At 34.1% G+C, this 21,558-nt stretch overlaps 1 long non-coding RNA gene across 1 annotated transcript in view; it reads left to right on the forward strand.

Annotated features, from left to right (window-relative positions):
• LOC109249262 (uncharacterized) overlaps positions 1-21,558 on the forward strand; it is a 112,441-nt gene that overhangs the window by 15,628 nt on the left and 75,255 nt on the right. The window contains exons 3-4 of the long non-coding RNA XR_002072519.2: positions 11,217-11,355; positions 14,890-15,060. This is a non-coding gene — a long non-coding RNA (uncharacterized LOC109249262). The remainder of the gene's footprint in view (positions 1-11,216; positions 11,356-14,889; positions 15,061-21,558) is intronic.

The following is a 21,558-nucleotide window of genomic DNA, read 5'->3' on the forward strand; positions in this document are numbered from 1 at the left end:
ATTATAAAAAGCACTAATTTAGGAAATAGAATTTGTTTCAATATATCATTGTGTTACATGAACACAATAAACAGTGTCATATTTAATTATGTACGAACAGAGGAAGTACTGAGTATCAGTGTAGTTACAAATGGGTTTTAGCTTTTAGGATCTTGTGTTATGCATGTTTTACTACTTTAAAATGATGTTAAGAAAATCCATGAAGGAGTTCATTAGAAGAGGGTGATACTTTAAGGACCATGATGTTGATAATTCCGACTTCTGCTTCAAATCTTTCTAAGGAATAATATATTTTATCTACGCCAATATCCAAAAGAACAAAAGAAAATGCTTAATAACTTTAATTATTTAATGCTTGCTTTGTATGTCTGATCCAACAAATAAACTGTTGTTTGCAGTAACTTCATTTAGCTTAACATCCCAACTGAATGTGTTAATGACATTTTCCCTACTGAAGAAGATATTAATTAGTAAAATTTAAGAAAGAAATATCACTGGAGGAAACCTTTTGTTTTTCCTTATTAGACACCGTAATATAATCCAAACAGACCACCAGTTTCTTTACAGAGCACCAAAAGTGAAAATTGATTTCTTGGATGATTGCTTATTACTAGCATGCTAGGTGGTGTACAAAAACAGATGACCTAAATCTCTCCTTGGACAAATGGAAGCTCTTATCCTAACAGCAAAGAGTACCATAAGTAAGCCATTTTATAGAGCCTTTAATTCACTCTATATCCATATTATTCTATAAATTAGAGGGGTAATTTACTTTGTGGAATAAGTTTGCTCGCCCAAAGATTCAGGCACATAAATTTATTCAATTATGTTTACTATTTCAATTGAGGCATAAATGGCCTATTATATTAAAAGTAAAGACAACCCATACTTTCTCTCCAAAAACTTAAATTCCCTTATTCATGAAGCCCAAAATGTAATAAAGAGTAATTAAAAGAGAAAAAAATGCAAGAAAAACTGATTCAAAAATTTAAATAATGATGAAATTAAAAAGTTACTAATTATTTATTATGTAATTTATTTCTTGTCTGTATGGGTGTATTTTATATTCTGAGTAATTTGGTATCCTGAAAATATTTATTTTCTTAAATATGTCTGGTAATTCAGACATCACTACCATGTTTCTAAACACCTTCTGATACAGAAAAGAGATGCAAAATTCTACACAAGAGGGCAATATTTTTTTTAAGTTTATTTATTTATTTTGAGAGAGCATACGCAAGGGAAGGGCAGAGAGTGGGGGAGAGAGAATCCCAAGCAGGCCCAGCACTGTCAGAGCAGAGCCTAACCAAGGCTGGATCTCATGAACTGTGAGATCATGATCTCAGCCGAAATCAAATGTTGAGCACTTAACCCACTGAGCTACCCAGATGCCCCAAGAATGATATGCTTTGCATCTATTTTTATGGATAGTTTAGGTAAACATATTTGCTTGTATGTTTTATGGGGAAAATTTTATTAACTCAAATCTACCTGTGATATATCATATGTAGATGGAACCTAAAGACACATTACATGGTAGGTTGAAATTACTATTGCAAGATTTAAAAAAAAAAAAAAGAAATGCATTCATTCTTTGCAGCTACTAAATTACCACTCAGTATACTTGATAAGAAATGCCTTGTATTGAGCTCCCTCAGCTTTCTGTACTCTCATTCTTCCAGTTGATTAACAAGTTAGCATCAACTCAAACCTTTGCCGGATTCACTATGTTATAACACCCAGTACAGTGTTTAGGAGTATAGGAACTTTTATGATTTTAGTTTTGATTAAAATCTGTAAATGCATCATGAAATATTGCTGTTTGGGGATAGGACGAACTTTTAGTTACTTCTGGCCAGGAAAAATGCATGTTAGTTGCTTCTAAAGGTATCTTTTGATTAGTTTATTTAAAACTATTTATTACAAATAACCATTGGATAAGCATGCTTTATCTGAAGTTTAGTTAAAGTTAATTTTATTTTAAAACCAGTTTAGTGCTCCTAAATATCCATATATTCTATTTTGAAATAATTAAAGTGAAATGTGTTTATCATTTCTCATGCAAGTTTAAGCAAAAAAAAAAAATTTAATGTTTATTTATTTTTGAGAGAGAGAGACAGAGACAGAGTGCAAGCAGGGGAGGAGCAGAGAGAGAGGGAGACACAGAATCCAAAGCAGGCTCCAGGCTCCAGGCTCCAAGCTGTGAGCACAGAGCCTGATGCGGGGCTCGAACTCACTTACTGTGAGATCATGACCTGAGTCGAAGTCAGATGCTTAACTGACTGAGCCACCCAGGTGCCCCGAGCAAAATTTTAATTGTACTTGATTTTACCATTGTTAAGATGATCAGGTTTTCTCATCATATATAGACATAATATCATGTTCATTTTTTGAATAAAAAGAAGAAAAAGAGAACAAAGGAGGAGGAAGATAAAAGGGAGGGAGAGGAGACCAGAGAAGATAGTAGGGAGGAGAAAGAGGAGAAAGAACAGCAACAAGGAATTAAGATGACTTAAAAGACATCACTTGGCTATCACTACATCTAACACTAAGTCTACACATGACAGGGGCGCCTGGGTGGCTCAGTCAGTTAAGTGTCCAATTCTTGATTTCACCTCGGTCATGATCTCATGGTTCCTGAGATCTGACCCCACAACAAGCTCTGGGCCGGTTCTGTTGGCATGGAGGCTGTTTGGGATTCTCTCTCTCTTTCTCTCTCTGCCCCTTCTCAGCTTACTCTCTCTCTCTCTCTCTCTCTCTCTCTCTCTCTCTCTCTGTCTGTCTCTCTGTCTCTGTCTCTCTCTCTCTCTCTCTCTGCCTCAAAATAAATAAAACTTTAAAAAACAAAAAAATAGGGGCACTTGGGTGGCTTAGTTGGTTAAGCATCCAACTTCTGCTTAGGTCATGATCTGGTTCACTAGTTCAAGCCCTGCTTTCAGCTTTGTGCTGACAGCTCAGAGCCTGGAGCCTGCTTTGGATTTTGTGTTTCCGTCTCTCTCTGACCCTACCCTGCTCATGCTCTATCTCTCTCTCTCAAAAATAAACATTAAAAAATTTAAAAATAAATAAATCTACACATGACATTAAGTTAATATTGAGAATTTAGAGAATTTTTTAGTATAAAAGATTATTCAGGATTCTCATATCAATGAGCTATTTTGATATATTAGGTTTTCTTTGTGTTTTCTTTTTAATCCAGTGAATATTTACTTCATCTTGTGTATACACACTTTGCTTTTAGTGAGTCAGTTTATGCATGTGTATGCAATGGAAATGGAAAAGCTAGTCTGTTATTAGGCTAAGTTATCTCCAACACTATGTCCTATAGCTCAATTTGGCTGTATTATATTCAAATGAGTTTCATACTTTTTTCCCTTCACTTCACTTGTCATAAGTGCAATATAAAGTTATGCTATATGTCACTAGAGAGATAACATGATATCAATTTTTGTAGCACCTGTATAAAATATTGTATTTATATATATTATGTGAAGGTGGAAAGATAATACATATATATGTATAATTATATTGATATCTGGATATTTTTATTATGTATGAGGAAATCAGACCATTCTGACATTTGTGATAATGGTCAAAATAATTGAAATGCCAATTCTCTGAGATTATTTCACATATATAGATATAGTTTCCGTCCTATGCAACTTTTCGTTTTACAAACTAATAAAGACAGGCTACCTGATGTGCAGACTTAATCTGGAATTAAAACTTGTCACTTTGCAAAATAATAAGAAAGGTAATTTGGGTCCATGAAACATTACCAATATTCATCTTATCTTACATTGTCACAATTTCATGGTATCTCACATCCTTGAGATTTTTGGGAGAAAGCTTCTACCAAAGTATATTTTAATCAGAAGTAAAGTTTTTATTTTTTCTTCCTTTGAGCTCTTGAAGTATGATATCTGAACTCTATTTTTGCCAAGTGTAGCAAAACATGCAGCTCATTAGGTTATCTGGACCGAAGCAAAACTGCAAATGCAACAAATTGAACAACAACAAAAATATTAATTATCTACAGAAATTTTAAGTTTCTATTAGGAGATCTTTCCATCAAACTTCTGGTTTGTGCATTGCCGACTTTCATCAACAGCAATTATGAGCATCCGTCCCACCATCACACCACAGAACCTAGGGAAGAAGATCTTTTCAGGTCATTCGTGCTGTGCAATAATTCACTCTTTACATTATAACTGCAGAGGAGATTGGAAAATGTGGGGCTAAATCTAACCAGACTCAAAAACTGACCGTAAAATTGATTTTTAAGTAGTACCAATTTAAACTCCCATGTGTAGATTTTTGAGAATGGTTTAACAGACATATCTGAAATCTAAAGTTGTTCTTTGTAAAGTTAGAATGTTTTACAAATTTGTGAAAAGTTTTATCAAAATATACAAAGTCTGAATTGTTAGTATACTTGTGGGGCACACACCAAATGTAAACCTGTACATATAACTTCTGATAAAGCAAGGCTTGTTTTGATCTGAGAGTTGGATTCTCCTATGGTATGATGAATAATATATAAAATCTGCACAACTAAAAAAGAATATGTGGTACTTTATTATTTTCAGGGTTTTGGCAGATAATTTCTATTATGATATGGATTATACATATCTCAAGGAGAAGTGAGATCTCTGCCTACTGACTGTTGCTCATAGTTTTTCACCTAGTTTTCTGCTTTCCCAAAAGCAGCTATCAATGCATACTTATGTCTGAATACTTATATCCATGTTATTTCTGTAAATGAAATAAGCTTACCTCCTTGCTGACCAAGAAGGCCTGAAAGTTCCCCACATCTTGACTAAACTTAAGATAAGCTTCTTTCTAACTATAGGTCCCTGACCTTCCTTTTCTTGGAGGATTTACTTTAGAAAGCTTGCAATTGTAGATTCTTTTCCTGGTTCTTTGAGAATGAAATCTTCTATAAGATTGTCTCTATCAAGGCCCTGGGATCCAAAATGCAATTATTAAAAGATATATTACTTCTATCTCTGATTCTTTGTGGGAGGGTAGGAGCCTAACTCAATAGATTAGCAAATACAATGACCTAATCACATTGACCGCCCTTCCTCCAATGTCCTCCAGTACTCTTCCATTTGTTCACCTCAGTATTTAAAAATCTCCCTGCTCTTTTGTTTCAGTGGAGTTGGGTTTAATCTCTCTCCCCTATTGCAATAGTCTTGACTCCTATTGTGATAGTCTTGAATAAAATATTCCTTGCCACATTTAACAAGTGTCGAGTGCAATTTCTCTTTTATAGTTCTCTGGTTGAATTCTTAACCTACATAATCCATGTGCATTATAAAAGAGTTATTTTATTCCATTAAGTTGTAGGGTATTTTATTAAATAGCAATCGTAGCTAGAAAACTCTTCTACAAAAATTACTACTGCAGCCTTTAGTTGAAATGAAATATAAATCCAAAAAACATGGGGAACAATTCCATTTCAATGAAAGTAATTAGAAAAGGAAAAGGTAAGATTGAAAAATTTAAATTGACCTTATTTACATAATACCATCATCGTTTTCCCCATTAACTTTTAACTACATGAACCTAGCATCATTCATCACTGAACGAAGAAACTTTTCACTTTCTCTTGGTCAGCCATTGGGCTGATGATTACTGCTATAGAACATTACTGTCCAAAAAGATCAGAACTATCCCAATCATCTATCACAGTAAGTTTATTTATTTTGCGAAGGGGAGGGGCAGAAAGAGAGGGAGAGAGACAGAGAGACAGAGAGAGAGAGAGAGAGACAGAGACAGAGAGAGACAGAGAATCCCAAACAGCTTCAGGCTCAGTGCAGGGCTCAGTCTCAAGAACTGTGAGATCATGACCTGAGCCGAGATCAAGCGCTGGAAGCTAAACTGACTGTGCCATCCAGGAGCCCCCTCTGTCACAACTATTAATGTGAGCTGACCCTCAGTCGCTACTTGGTTTCCCTGTCACCCCAGTCATAATCTCACTTTCTCAATCAGAATTTCAAACTCCTCCACTCTCTCCAAGTTTTCCCTTTTCAATTCTCTTCTACTTCTCAGAGTAAATAGAAGCCATACAACCACCATAGTATGTGTTCATCTGTTACTTCATTTCTCTAGTCGCAGTGAAAGAGATGTCATCCCCCTGTCTTTGACCAGTTGCTTTAGCTATACTCTAAATTCCAACTCCCCCCACCTTCTCTGTGGGAGCTGACTGTAACCGGGAGACAGTCAATAGCAGATATCAAGATACTTATAGATAATGTGTCACTAAAGGTAATGGATTTTCTTCCCTCTCATATTGCTTAACCTCATCAGCATTTGAAAGTGTGTATCTGAACTACCACTCTGACTTCTCAGACTTTTACACATTTGGCTACTTTTGTTCACTCTAAGGCTCTTATTTTACCACCATGTTTACTCTATCCACCCTCATGGCTTTGATTACCAATTGTATGCCTGTATCTCCTAAAGCTACATTTTCAGAAAGACTCCTGTTCAAAGCACCAGAAATCTATAACCAATTGTCTACTGAATTTATGCACTTTGATGTCTTATAGGCAAGTGAAGAACTGAAGAAGGAGAAGCTTCTAACATTAGCAAAGAAATGACTAGAAAACAAAGAACAAGAAGGAAAAGTATTAAAATGGCATACAGGACCTGTTAGGATAGAAGTTCCCTAAATGAGAATGAACTGCAGTGCCAAACCAATAAAGGAAATAAAGTAAACATGATATGTAATATGTCAAAGAACAAATTTGGAATGATAGAAAAGAAGGATGGAGGTCAATTCCCAGAAAGTATTACTCAAGGAAGTTGATCTAGGACATCTATGGTGCTATTAAATACAGGAAGGATGATAGGGGGATCATCTTGTAGGAAAAGCAATAAAAATAGGTTGTCTTGGGGCTGCTGGGTGGTTTAGTCGGTTAAGCGTCCCACTTCGGCTCAGGTCATGATCTCACCCCACATGAGTTCGAACCCCACATCAGTCTCTGTGCTGACAACTCAGAGCTTGGAGCCTGCTTTAGATTCTGTGTCTCCCTCTCTCTCCCTCTCTGCCCCTCCCCTGCTCATGCTCTGTCTCTCTCTCTCAAAAACAAATAGACATTAAAAAAAATTTTTTAAATACAAAAAATAAGTTGTCTTATGAAATGTTATATATTATATTACCCTTAATAAATGGAAGAAATCTATACTAAACTTTGGAATATATTAACTCATTAATGCTAACATAGTTATATTAAGTAATAACTCTTATTATCCTCATTTTTTAGTAATGTATTGGTGAACAAGGTGCTATACTATGCCCACGTTCATGAAGGTAATAAAAACCAAAGCTGGGTTTTAAACCCAGACATTCTGACTCCAGATTCCATCCTTCAGTGTATATTTAAAACTTTATATTTAAAGTTAAAACTGTATATTTAAAACAGTTTTAAAACTTCAAGCATATTCCATGTGCATACCACTTCGCTTCAGCATAAAAAAATGAGGGAGCGTGACTGAGATCAAATAAAAAGTCAAAGCAAGGTAAAAAGACAGGACACTAGAGAAAAAAAGAAAGAAAAGAGGAACAAAGAAAGAAGTAAACCAACTCTTTATTTGGGAGATCACATAAAATGTAAATACTTATTAGTTTTGTCTGAGGCAATTTCCACCTTCTCCAGAAACAATATGCTGTTATACAAGAAAAGCTTGAGTTCAGGCTTCAGGCTACTTTGTGTTCAGACTACTGTGTGAATTCTGCCTTCACAGAAGACAAGCTGAACTAACTAAGCCATGTTCCTTAGACTCCATGATATTCAGGAGGAGGATGAAAGAGAAGCCTTATGGAATTCATCCAGCATATGGTCTGGCAGTAGGAATTTAGTAAGAGTATGCTTTCTTTTCTACCTTGCAAACCATTCTCTACCCAAATTCATTTATTCCTGAACCTTCCTTCAGTTTCCCCAACTGACTCAGGCTGCACCACTGAACCAATCCTCATGATTTTGCTGTGGCTCTTCCTGTGCTGGAATGCAGGGAAGTCTCAGAGAATATTTTGGTTCACTTCAAATATGGATGCAGCCTAACAAATAAATATAAACTCATTGGGTATGAAATACTGCTGAAGAAGACAGTGAAAAAATGTTTAGTAGTGCTTCTCACAGTGACAAAAAGAAAGTTTATTAACTTGCTCAGGCCATGAGAATACTATTCAGTAAATCATTTCATAATTGTATTAAGTTGTATCCAATAATGCTATCCATCAAAGGACAGGTACATTTCTCTCTTTCTTCCTCTTTCTTTCTTTCTTTCTTTCTTTCTTTCTTTCTTTCTTTCTTTCTTTCATTCTTTCTTTAAGTCTGGGATGCTTAGCTAACTTCAGAGCCTGATTTATTTAAATCTGATTGAACTGAAGGCTAAGATTTCTTACCATATTATTCCATATCCAATTCTGCCTTCTTTTTTCAAAAAAAAAAAAATTTAAATGCAGAGAACACCAAAGCTAAATAGAGAGACAGAGTAAAGCAACTGTTCTATGATAAATGAAGTAGGTTATTACTAATATGATAAAAGTTAAAAAATCTTAAAGAGTTCTCTACAGGTGCTAATTTTACTACTTGAGTGAAATTAATAAGACTCTCTATAAAACAGCAGGAGATCCTTAGATTACACGAGTAATCAGCAAGAAAATTTATTGTGGTTTCATGAAGCATAAAATGTTTGTGTAATATATGCAAAAGTGGTACTTTATTCTCTGCAGTGAACAATTCTCTGTCCTTATAATAGAAAAATATTTAATAGTTTGACACCTCTTGAGCCATAGTTTTTAAAAGTTGTTCAAGTGTGATTAATTTCACTCAATACAAAATAACAGTGCAGCAATGCTGAGTCATGTAAAACTACTGGAGTCTTTTATACGTGAGTATAACTACATATACAAGGGAAAATGTAAATGGATATCTGGATTTTCTCTTTGAGATACAATCCAGAGTACACAGTTAGGTTCCAGAAAACGTGCATTTAGTAAGTATATTGAAAAAATGAACAGAAAAGTAACTGGAAAAAAATCAATCTGAAACTTGGGAAGAAACTGGTATCTAGAATATACTATTTTTAAGGAGGATTAAAGCACATAATAACTAAATGATGTTAGACTATGAGCTCTAGATTATATATTTTACCTTCAACTGAATTTAATCAAGTGCTAAATTGTACTTTGTTTCATATTGTTGGAAAAAATGTTATATATATTGAATAGGGCCTTTTTTTTCTCCCACATTTTCCTTGATTCAATGCATTTAGTATGCATAAATGTTCCTTGAATTTCATATGCTTAGGCTTTTGGTCTGGATGTCTTTGGAGAGGATCCTGTGCAAACACTGGCCCAGTCAATTAATTGGTCCAGTTCACTTCAATGTTTAGGAAATACGGCATGGTGATTTTTGCTATTAGATCCTCTTCTTTATGAAAACAACCAAGATCCTTCAAGAAAGATTTCAGTGTAAATAAACAGTATACAAGTGGGTACCAACATTGGGAATCCAATCTGGGACTCTTGCAGCTATAGTTTTAGAATAATTCTTAAGAATATAAAAAAAAAACAGAGAATATGGATGGATAAGGACAAAACATGGTCATGCAAAATTTCCAAACTTTTTTTTTTTAAATCAAAGTACTTACTCTATACATACTGAAGGGCATATATACAGATAACTGCTAAGAACATACTACATATCAAGCACTTTGTAAGACATTTTCATAGTAACGTACAAAATTAAAACAATGACAACTGCATGAAGTAGTTATGGTTACTAGTCCCATTTTATAGAAAAGGAAACTGAAGAACAACGAATCAATTTGCCCAGGATACTTTTTTGGTATAGTCAGAATTTAAACCAGGAGTGTAGTGGCTTTAAACCCTGGTCTCTTAACCAATACAATATACTGCTTTTTGTATAGTGCAGCTGAAATGGATGCTGATTTCACTTAAAACATGTCTTGTGAGACAGTTATGTTCCTATATCTATTTGTGACTTATTTTGAAACTTATCAGATTTCTTTTTCCCTCCTTATTGCAAAATATTTGTTTTGTCTCTCCATGTCTCTCCAAGTGTCCCACTCTGATGCCCAAATAAAATATACATGGTTACATAGATTTTTTAATCTAAATTCTTAAATTATGTTAAAATTAGATATATTCAGTTAAACCAGGAAGAAAATATACCTAAATGAGAGAACAGAGGTATGAGTCATATAAGAGCAAGTCATGACAATCAAATGGTAATGTATTCTGGACTCAACTTCAAAATACTTCTGATGAGGGGTGCCTGGGTAGCTCAAATGGTTAAGCGCCCAACTCTTGATTTCAGCTCAGGTCATGATCTCATGGTTCATGAGATTGAGCCCCACATCAGAATCCAAGGGAGCCTGCTTGGGATTCTCTCTGTCTCCCTCTCTCTCTGCCCCTCCCCCTCCTGCACTCTCTCTTTCTCAAAATAAATAAATAAACTTTACAAAATGCTTCTGATGAAAAAAGATAAAATAAAATGAAAATTTGCCCTAATAACCTATTAATCATTTATGTAAAACATGCTTCTCTGAGTTAACCTTTTATCTTTTTAACATGCATTGTAGGGCAGCTAACTACTAAATAATAGTTCACTATTAGATATTCACAATAAAAAAAAGATATTCACAATATAGATACGCCATGTCTGTTTTCAATAATCAAGAAAATTTTTGTGTCCAACTTCTTTGTATAAAGTTGATTTATTATTATTCATAAATATAGGCTTTGAACTTATGAATATTTGCACTTTGGGAACATTTAACATTCATTGATTTGAGACATTAAATGTAATTTTCTGCACTTGCTATTTTAATTAAGTGACTGAAAATATCAATATAAAATAGTTGAGAATTTGAAGTTTGGCTGATTAGAGCTAAGTCAAAAAAAAAAAAATGAAACAGTGCAAACTCTAACACAATCCTCTAATTTAACTGTTTTCTCTAAAGTAATTTTTCATTTCTATATTAGCGACATAGCTACCAGAATTTTTTATATTGATGGATAAAAGTAGATATTTTTCTATGATCAGTGGTTTATCTTATTGAGACTAAACTTAAAGATAGCCACTAAGCTTATAATAGCATAAATATATATACCAATATTGACATCCATCCTTTGTTCAGTCAGACTGTAACAATTATCTTCATCTATTTTCTTTCAGTTCAGTTGAAGTCCATAATATTTCGGAGCTAATTTGCTACTCAGTCTGGACCCTCATAGTGAATTACGTCTGCCTATCAACTTTGCAATTACAGACCCACAATTTTATCAACCCACCTATGAATGAATGTACTCTCAAGGTACTAATTCTTATATCAATGCATGTATTCAAAATGGGACATAATTCAAGCATGGTAAATAAGTATTTTTGTTCATAGCACTCCCTTCTGTCATATGACTCCATTCCAAGGACGTATTTCTGAGTCAGAAAGAAACTTAGAATAAAAATAGAAAAGATGTAAATATTATTAGGAATATTACACAAATTTTATAATTACTTAGTTATCAATATAAATTTTCCTAATCTTTTACCAAATAAAACTAACTGTGTGACTTTTCAGGTTCTATGAATTGTCCCTGGTGCTGAAATGCAGAGGTGAAATATGTAAAATCCCTGCTCTTGTAGTGTTTACATTCTCATAGGGAAGCCAAATTACATATAAATGCACCCTAAGTGAGGTAAAGGTGCAGTAGATAATTTAGATTGAGTGGTAAGGGATGGTTTCTCTGAGGACACTTCCATTAATCAGAGAACTAAATGTGGGAGTGGGAATTGTCATGTAAATATCAGCAGGAACAGGGTTCCTGGCAGAAGAATTAGCAATAACAAATGCCTTGAAGTGGAAATGAGGACTAGGGAGAAGGAAAGAAGAACTAAATGAAAGAGTGAGGAGGAAAAGTTGGGGAAATACATGGGAGCCAGACCATATAGTCCCATTAGCCATGTTAGACTTTTGAAGTTGATTTCAAGTGATCAGAATTCATTGAAGAGTTGTAAATAAGGGTGTGATGATATGATATGATTTAAATGTATAAAATATGCTGACTGGTATGTTGACAAATCATTGTGTGGGAGCAGTGTAGAAGAGGGAGTACTGGAAGGGTGGTTATTACTGTAGTCTAAGTGAGAGACTATTGTGGTTTGAACCAGAAGGGGAAGGTGTTGAGAAGTAACAAGGTTATTAGGCTAACCCAATAGGACTTGCTGGTATAAAGGATGTAGAGTATGATTAAAAGGATGAATCAATCATAAATATTAGGATTTTGGCCTTAGCAATCAGGTGAATAGTTGTGACATTTAATAAGATGGTAAAGAGACAGAGAAGCAGATCTGAAAGGAAAACCAAATGTTCTGTTTTATCTTATTAACTTTCATATATTTATTAAAAATCAAAATGGAAATGACGAGTAGGTAGTTGAATGCATGAGTTCATCTTTACATTAGGGTCTTGAGATAAAATGTGGATGTCATCAGCATATAGAATTTTTCTGAAGATATGAGGCTTGATAAAATTACCTAGGGCACAAATAAAGAGAGAGAGGAGATATTAAAAGCATTTTGCTAAAGGCAGGAAAATAATGAATGTTGCACATCCAGACACCCGATGGATTTGAGTGGACAGTGAAGATAAATGTGAAAATATAAGATGCCATTAACAAAAAAAGAGAATGTGAGAGCAATAAAATATTTAGAAGACATAGGTAGAATTTGGGATTGAATGAATAAGTTGTATATGTGTTTCTTTAATTCTTGATTTCAATAAACAACAAAACATGATAGTAGTGTTATCCCAAAGATAATTAAGAAGAGAAAGCTATATATAAACATTTTGGGAGTATCTATAGATTTGGAATTCATCTTTCTGATATGAGTAAATTCCAGAGCATGAATACTCCCCCAAAGGTGAAAATTGAATTTTTCTTTTTATTTGTAGGTTTTACATTTCTGTTGCTTTTGCTATGATAGGAGTTGAAGGGCATTCTCACAGAGAATAGCAGGACCCTCAGGTTGAATTGCTAAATAACTGAAGCTATAGTCCCCATAATGTTGTTTAGCATTTATAACTACAAAAGTTCACACTAGGAATGGCCAAAAGAATAAGAAGTGATATTCAAACTGGCTTAATTTTATATTGTTATGTTCCTACATCATTTATATATCTATATTATAAACAATAAGAGTTTAGGAGAATAAAAACAAAATCAAAACAAATCAAAACCATACAAACAAACCACAAAACTTTGGAGAATCCCTTTGGAAATGATAATATCTTACAAATATTTTACTTTAAAGTATTTCCTTCATCTCACTATTGATAGCTACACTTACATGATGCTATGTTATGTGACATTCACAGATTCTGGAAACTGGGACATGGATCTCTTTGGGAGAACATTATTCAGTCCACCATAGTGATCATTAGCCATAGTTTGGAACTTAGGACTCTTCTTGAGATGAGAATCATTCGACTACTCTTGATATAGTATAAAACTGAAGCTTTATATAAATACAAATGAAATCTATATCATTCCATAATCTTTTAACTGGATTAAAATATCCTGTGATTATAAATTGATCTTGGCAATAATGTCATCAAAGCTACCATTTGGAAATTCTCAGGTAATTCAAATGTATTTCAAGATAGTGTGAAAATATTTCATAATGGTAAATCAATATTGAAAATTCATGAAGGTTAAGGAGTATTTTCACAAATTTATCACAAATCCAAAAGATTTTCAAAGGAGACATAGATCTTACTTTACTTTTATTCTCTTAGAAGCCAGAATCTAGAATACATATAATCATATGAAAATTAACACTTGAGATAGAAGAAAAAGTATGTGTGTGAATTGATAATGCAAGTTTACTTATTAAAGATTGAATTTCATCTTCAGATGTCTGTGAAATAAGTGACAAGAAAGGATATACTTTTTTGAAAGAGAAGTTATTTAAAACAACCATTAATAAATGCAATCTTTTTAAATGGAAGCCATTCATGAGTCATTCTAGTAATACTATTGGTGAAAAACATCATTCTTCTGGCTGTTAGAAACCAAACTTCACCTCCAAATGAAAATGCTCCTAAAAATTTCACTACAGCCCAATTCTGACTTACTATGGGAATGGTAGATTCACCGTTCAAGATCATCTGAAGAAAATAAAGTGTGGAAGAGGATCTGACGACATAGAGATGAGCCAAATTGCAATGCAAATATGATGTAAAATTAGTAAAAAGGTTTCTTAAGATTGCTCAGCATTACATCATACATAATACTGGAGAAAAACTTCAAACTGTACGAGGAAACTTTATTGTCAATATCATCCTTAACATACAGTTACACTCTGAATTTTGAGCATACTTAACTGAATGGATTTATGCTCCTCAGTGATGTGTAGCAGTGCTATCAGGCAGGTGGGTCTGATTCTGGGCTTCCTCAAACCCAGCAACTGGAACAGTTGACAAAATCTAGCCTTGGGGGACACTTTATGGATCTATGGTTGCCTCTGGAAAACTCTGAGTCAAAAAGCCTATGAACTGATGTCATTAAGATATGAATGTAATATTTTCATCACCAAGGGATGAAATCTTTCTCTGGAATTGCTTGTGTTTGCTAAGAGAGTATTTCTCTTATTTTCCTTAGACCAGTACTCCAAAATGTCAAGGAAAAGAGCAAATTAAAACTCACTGCTGAAAATGAGCATTGTATATACCTTTAAACTATTTATTGTTCTGTGATGTGGATACATATGCTTCTGGAAAAAATGGTCTTACAAATCAATGAGTAAAAAAAATAATTTATGGGTTTTTTTTTTTTTTTAGAGAGAGAGAGAGAGAGAGAGATTACAAGCAAGGGAGAGAAGCAGAGAGAGAGAGAGAGAGAGAGCCTGAGACAGGGCTAAATTCCATGACCCTGGTATCATGACATGAGCCAAAATCAAGAGTCAGACATTCAACCAACTGAGCCACTCAGGCACCCCTGGAAAAATGGTCTTACAAATCAGTGTAAGTAAAAAAAAAAAAATAACTTATGGGATTCTTGAATGATTCCTAGCAGGCTTGCAGGGGGCATTTATAACAGAGAAGTTAGAAGAAGCTGTTTTCATGTTTTCTGGTTTAGAGTAGACAAGGCTGTATCAGATCCCAAAATCCCATGGGCCAATTTATAAAACCTCTTGGAAGATAGACTTTGCTGTCTTGTTTGTCATGTGTAACAAGATGCTGGGCTACACCTTGCATATCCATGTCACCATATTTGATGCAGCATGTCCTGCTATGAGAGAAGAAATGAAGACTTCGACATCAGACAAGAGACCTTAGTAGAGCAGAGATGAAAGCAAAGGTTCTGGTTGGTTCCGTTTTGAAGGATATCATTATATCTAGGAATAAATTGTATGATTTTTGGTCTCTGACCCTCAGGGGAATAATTATAACCCATAAGCATTTTGCATTGTTTTGCATTAGTAAGAGGGACCTTACAAATATTGAAATTGAAGATCCATAATTCACGTATATGCCTCTCCTGATTCATGTTTCTGTTGTTCCTATTTCTCCTATATGTCATGTAAGCAGCACTAAGACTAGTGCATAATTACATGTTTTGTTCATAAACATTACTCTAAAAGGGCATGGACTATATGTTATCCTTGACCACCTTCATAAAAATGGCCTATTAATAGAACTATAATGCTAAATAAAGTTAAACAAAAGTAGTAGTCCTCCATTTTCATCTATTATACAAGGACATGTAAAATTTGACCAGTATGAATAAATATTTTGCAAGTCTAGTTTTTTTGCTCTATACAATTTGTACTTTTTTAAAATGTTGACTTACCTTAAAAGCAATTTAAGTGAAAATCCTCTGTGATTACAATTTTAACAAACACACATATGAATGTAATTATTGTTATTATATAAAATTTATATTCTTAATGCCAATAAAATAATTATTATATAATTTTAATTTTAAAATATATACCTTTGAGACCAGGATGGCTAAAACCATCCTAAGTACACAATAATTGAATACACTAAAAAGATGACTTACCTTAATAAAAATTAGAAATTGCAATTCCCATTCATGTCTATGGGCCCTCATACATCTTCAACAAAGCTAATCATTTTAATAAATATTATGACATGATATTACTCCATTTTAAAGTCTTACTTTTTCCTGATTGTTTTCTATTAATGTGCAGTGCTGAGTCCTAAATAAAAGCATAAGTTTTTTGTTTTTTTTTTCTGATAAATGTTACCACTCTTTACCTTATAGAGGGCAAATTTTACTTTCCATTCTCTTTCATGTAGATTTGTTTTCCATAATCAATCATACTTTAATGTTTGCCAATATTGTTACTTCTAAACAAATGGCTAAGGATGTGGATTTTGTTTATACTAGTTATGCATTAGATGATTACAAAGAAACTTGAACAGCATTTTAATATAAAGGTATCCCTTGCTTTTTGAAAGTTCCAAAGTTCCTGCTACACCAGTTTGGAATTTTTGCTTTTACGGGGTTGGGGGGCGGGGTGGGGAGAAGAAATCAAAGTACAGTTCAGTTCAGCACTTGGTTTGCAGTGAGCCAAGCAGGGAGAGTGGAACCACCAAGGTCTCTCCCTGGGAACTACACTCAGCATCTCACATCAAGTTGTCATAGCTTTGAACTCTGTCTGTGAGTATCTGTGCTTTATCTTGATTTATTTTGTGCATCCATTAACAAGATGGTGCTAACATATCAGAGAAACCTGAAAGACGTTACTCTTTGGGTCTGGGACTGCTCAAAAACTTTCCGTATAATTAATTGTAATTGCTTCTTTGCTTTACAACATTTTGGCTATGAAAGGTTTGATAAGAGTGCTCTACTTTTGGATGACAAGGGAAACCTGTATATCTAAAATATTAAAGTGCATTATTATCCTATATACAATTTATTTTCTACAGATAGAAGTAGTGTGCAACATTTGGAAATGCCCAACATCATAAAAGGAAACATTCTAGATAAAACTACTTAAGATTAATTTCACATGCATAGGATTTCCCAATTAGAACTTTCACATTAGCATTGCATTTTAAACAGTTAATCTTGTAATGAGACATCCCCAGCAATGAGAAGTAAGTTGCAGGACCGAACATGGCTCTAAGGCCTGTATCTGGGAAGGATGACATTTGGTATTTTAAAAACTATTTCATTTGGAAAAGAAAGTGCTACACTGCCACCTTCTGACAGTGACTTTCTCTCTGATCAGAAAAATTTCTGGTCTCAATGGGGTATATATTGCTTATCCATTTGGTATCATTAATCTTTTTAGGCATAAAAGATTAGAATATTTTATATTTGCCTTTAAAAAATTATCTGCACTGTTATGCATATGCAAAAATAATTTAATCTTAATGTATGTAAATTATGCAAAATAATAACAGAGTAAACAACCATGTACCCACCATCCAAAGTAAGAATTAAATATTATCAACAATGTTGATGCTTGTATGCATCTCCCCGATCCTAAATTTAAAATTTAACTCTAAGAATACATCTGTTTTTTTTAACAGATGCCATTAGAGTGACCTTCATGCATGTAATATTTTTGTGGCCTATTTACTTAGCATTTCCATGGTTCTCTGTCACTCCTGACCTCTGTCTCTGTCACTCTGTCATTCCTGACATGCATGTGGTTGAAAATGCCTGTTTACATAGATAGATTACCCTTCTGTCTTTTTGTTTAAGTTATTTTTTTATTTATTTTGAGAAAGAGAGAGAGAGCAAGCAGGGGAAGAACGGAAAGAGGGGGAGACAGACAATCCCAAGCAGGCTCCTAGCTGTCAGCATAAGGCCTGATGTGGGGCTTGAACCCACTAACCATGAAATTATAACCTGAGCCAAGATCAAGAGTTGGACATTTAACCGACTGAGCCATCCAGGTGCCCCTACCCTTCTTCTTTTTTTTTTTTTTTAAGATTTTACTATGATGGGGGAAAATGCTTCATTTATTTAACAAAGATTTATTGGACACTTACTATGTGTCAGTCTTAATAGGAAATAGAACAGATGTAATGGACAATAAGATGGAATAATTGGTTGCCCACTAGACAAGTTTTATACGGAACTCTGGGACAAGGAAACAATTAAAATCCAGTTAGATAAGTGCCATAGTTAAACTAATACAAAGTTCCTTTTCTCAATCTGCCTGTTTTTCAAGAACCCGAGGGTAGCACAGACACTGACAGAAGACCTGGCCAGCATAGAATCTTAATTAAATAATGGATTGGTTCAGGACACTGCCATCAGGTCAGTAATGTGATTGAACCCAGGATTTTAAATCAAATGTCCTCTGATGAATTCCTTTTTCTCACAGTTCACTTAGTAAAGTAATAGATGTCCTGTAATACCCAATACTGTTCCTCTAGAAAAATTGGCAAATGCTATTGGCTATAAGAGTCATAAAAAAGAAATACTTAAAAGAGATGTACAGTTGACACTTGAACAACACAGGTTTGAACTGTGTGGGTCCACTTACGTGTGGTTTTTAAAACTAAATACAAGACGGTATTGTAAATGTATTTCCTCTTTTTTATGAATTTCTGAATAACACTTTCTTTTTCTCTAGCTTAACTTTACTATAAGAATACAGTATATAATATAACATACAAAATACATGTGAATGGACTGTTTATGTTATCAGTAAGGCTTCTGGTCAAGAGTAAGGTATTACTAATTATTTTGAGGGGAGTTGACAATTATACATGGATTTTCAACTACATGAGAGGTCAGTACCACAAACCCCTCCATTATTCAAGGATCAATCAATTGTAGATGAAAATGATATTAGCTTCCTTCCATAAGAAAAAAACTCTAAAAGTTAAGATGATATAATTTGCTTATAAATGTCTAGGACAAAAATGGTAGTCATTTTATTGTTCATTGTAATTTTCTTTAGAATTTTAAAACAATAAAGTCAAATTATAAGTTCATTTACATAATCAAAATTGTTTTCAAAGTAAAAAGATTTTAATATGAAAATTATTTGAAATAACTTATTTTTACTGTTTGGAATTTCTTATTAATAAGAAACTACATTTAAAAATGTCTGATTTAGGGGTGCCTGGGTGGCTCAGTCAGTTAAGCCTCCGACTTCAGCTCAGGTCATGATTTTGCAGTTTGTGGGTTCGAGCCCCGCATCGGGCTCTGTGCAGACAGCTCAGAGCCTGGAGCCTGCTTCAGATTCTGTGTCTCCCTCTCTCCATGACCCTCCCTTGCTCACACTCTGTCTCTGTCTCTCTCTAAAAAGTAAATAAACATTAAAAAAATTTAAAAAAAAAGTCTGATTTAACTGGTGACCATAACTCATACAATGTGGTAAGAAAATTAAGTTTCTGTAATTTTTGTAGGTAAGTATGTAAAATGGGTTAAGTGTGGAAATGACTACAAATCCTCTTTTCATTTTGTGCTTTTGCTCTACAGAAGTTTTAAAAGTTATATACAGATATTTCCTGATGTCTCATTGTCTTAGGTAGGAAAATGAAAAATCAACAGTTATTTTTATGGCTTTCCATGAGAAAAGGCTCATCACACTTCATTGGAAAGGTACTGAACATATCTCATAGTTTTCTAAACCATCTTATAACTTGTCCTTGGATAAGGCCCATCCTATGAGAGCTGTTCCACCATGATTTCCTGGTGGAAATGTCCTGGTTAGTTTCTAAGGAAAATTTCACTTTTCTTTTTTCATCCAAATGATTTTTTTTATTTAAACATCTCCAAACAACATAATCCTTAACTGTTCTTAATCTTTAGCAATCCTGGACTTAGACCATATAAATATCAGGTGCTTTTTTTCCCCAAGGGAATTGTTATCACATCTGGATGTTATATGATATTATTTTCACGAAATCTATTGTCTAAACAATAATTGGATCACCTTCATTAATGTACATTAAACATCATTTTTAATTGTTTAAGCAACAAAATTAAATAATATCTCACACAAATATGATTATTCTATATTCATCTTCATTCCGTTTAAAAGTACAATTTCTGGGGTGCGTGGGTGGCTCAGTCGGTTAAGTGTCCGACTCTAGATTAAGTCTCCAACTCTAGATTTAGCCTCAGGTCATGATCTCACAGTTCATTATTTTGAGCCTGGCTGAGATACACCCTGCTTGGGATTCTCTCTCTCCCTCCTGCCCGTTCCTTGCTCACATGTGCACGCCTTTTCTCTCTCTCTCTCTCTCTCTCTCTCTTTCTCTCTTGCATGCATGGGCATGCATGTGCGCATGCTCTCCCTTTCAAAATAAATAAACTCAAAAAAAGCACAATTCTTTAATTTACAATAAACTCACTTGGAATTCTGTTTCTCCTTCTACGTTGTTTTTCGTTGCCCTTTATTACTTGTCATCTGTTTCATCCCCCTAAACTTCAGTGGAACTTATAAAATCATGTCATTTTTAAAGACTAGACCAAGCACAAGGAAGGCATTTATATTTGAATTATTTAGTGCTTGAAATATTTTTCAGGGAAGATAATAGCAGGTATTGCTTCTTCCAGACAATTAGTAATCTCTATTTGAAAGACAAGTCTGCACCAAGGTGCGTATTGCCAGTTTACTTATTGTGGTATTTGGACAGATTACTGACAGGACACCAAACAGTCTATGCACTCAGACATCAGAGAGAAAATGAGAGCATGATTTACTCTGTATGGATACATGATTGTTAGTTCCTGTGTTTACGAATATATAATTTAGTACAGAAAACTTGGCTGGAGTAAAAGTTTAATAAAACGGTTTGGGAAAGAAAATTTCCCCCATACTTGATCTAAGACATTTACAGAGACTGAAATGAAAGCAACTTTGAAATATTATCAAGTCTCTCATTTTCCTTTTACTCAAACAGGATTAGCATTGCACAAGGTTAAATTATGCACCTAACCACATGGTGAATTTTGTTTTACCATGAATTAAATTGCAAGTGCCTCACCTTGCAATATGAGAATTGTTTTCCTTCAAGTCCTAAAGGTTTTTCAATCGTCAGTAGTTCCTTATTAAAATGCAAATACTCTGAGGATTGGAGAGCCCTTAACTCAAAAGTATTTAATACTTTAGGAAGCAGAAGGGCGTGATGACCTCTGAGAGTAAGTTACTGATGTCAGGGTTGCAGAAGGCAGTGATGGAGAAGCAGGAGGTGTTTTGGGGAAGACCAGGGCAGCCACTTGAAATTGTCAATATTGCCTCTCTACAGCTTAAATACGTTATATTCTTGATGTATTTAATCATTTCTGTTTAATCTATCTTTTCTTTTATATATCGGGATGTTGTTTTCCTCTCATTTTCCACAAGGTTCAGGAGGGAGCAAAATCAGACCAATCAAATTTAACCCTCTGTCAGTCTGAGCTAGAGGTGATAGCCTACAGACCACTGTTCTGATCAGAGTCTGTAGATGAATAGAATCTTATATACTTTCCAAAGAATTTCCTTCAGTGACATGTTGATTTGTTACAAGCATACGATT

This window comes from Panthera pardus, unplaced genomic scaffold (assembly GCF_024362965.1).
Source record: "Panthera pardus isolate Hobbes unplaced genomic scaffold, ASM2436296v1 HiC_scaffold_13, whole genome shotgun sequence".
Taxonomy (NCBI): domain Eukaryota; kingdom Metazoa; phylum Chordata; class Mammalia; order Carnivora; family Felidae; genus Panthera; species Panthera pardus.